The sequence below is a fragment of the Lipophrys pholis genome, assembly GCF_963383615.2.
Source record: "Lipophrys pholis genome assembly, chromosome: 14".
NCBI classification, from domain to species: Eukaryota; Metazoa; Chordata; class Actinopteri; order Blenniiformes; family Blenniidae; genus Lipophrys; species Lipophrys pholis.
Genome location: NC_137633.1, coordinates 20,293,677 through 20,295,047, shown reverse-complemented (window position 1 = coordinate 20,295,047; position 1,371 = coordinate 20,293,677).

Here is a 1,371-nt window from a genome sequence, read left to right as displayed (position 1 = left end):
GTTCCATTTGCCGTAAAGGAGGAGCTGTCGCTAGGAGACGACGGAGTTCTACGCTGTCGTGACGCCGGAGGCCGGCCGCGAGGGGGCAATGTTGTTTACGACTAAAATAACGTAAACCCTCACGAATACATTTATAGTCATGGACATATACACATATCTATTCTATATGTATATGTTTATAGTATACAGCATCTCTCCTTGTTGAGGCCCAGATTGGAATTTAAAAACTACGACACTCATTCCTCAAAACATGATTTGATTTGATTAGAAAACAGTTGAAGAACATGTTAATTATTAATCATGAAACTATGTAATGGAGTAATAAAGCACAAATGGAAAATAATCTGCAAATAAATGAAAGGACAAAACAAACAAGTGTTAAACAATTCTATTATTGTAAGTGTGTGCTAGTCAGGATATTCACCTTCGCCCACTAAATTTGGACGATCAACGAAGTTGACCGAGAAGGTCATGTTTTCGTCTGTGTGTATTTATTTATTGGTATGTATGTATGTATGTATGTATGTATGTATGTATGTATGTATGTATGTATGTATGTATGTATGTATGTATGTATGTATGTATGTATGTATGTATGTATGTATTTTACCAACTTTTCGCAAAAACTACTCACTCGAATTGCATGAAATTTTCATGGATGAAATGTCACCATCCAAGGATCCATCATCGATTACATTTTGGGATGTTAACAGCAAACTGTTTCCAAAAATATTTCCCATACAAAGTGGATAAGATAGCCACCTCATGGAGATCAGAGGAGATCAGTGTCTGTAGAAATGGAGATGCTTTGATATTTTTGAAATTGATATATTTGATTGGAATACCATTCTGGGATTCTGGATAGGGCCAGATCCAATCTGATCCTCGACATAAGAATAGAAAGTCTAAAATTTACCAAAAAAAAACCGGTAAACACTAATTACATGAAGGTGTTACAGAGTCTTATTGTCACATGAATGAAGGCTCTCCCGTGATTCTGTAGTGAACTTTAATGGTATTAGTCTGCTGCTGAAGGTGCTCCTACTGCTGAGGACACAATGAAGGGCTGAGCGTCATTGTTCAGGATGGACCTCCAGGACATGGAGGACATGAGAGACATGGTTCAGGACCAGTGATACACGGTGAGGCTCATGCTGGTGAGGCTCATGCTGGCGAAGGTACTGGCGACGAGGTACTGATTCCATCAGAATCAGATTTACAAATACCGTCCCCCGGCAAAGTAGATTATTCATATATTCATCAACAGCAGCTAAAGGGTTATGTTTTGATCTCAGTATCTTACCACCACAAACGCATAGAAGACTGTCAACATATTGTGGCAGAAGTTGAAGGACCTGAGGAGCTTCAAAC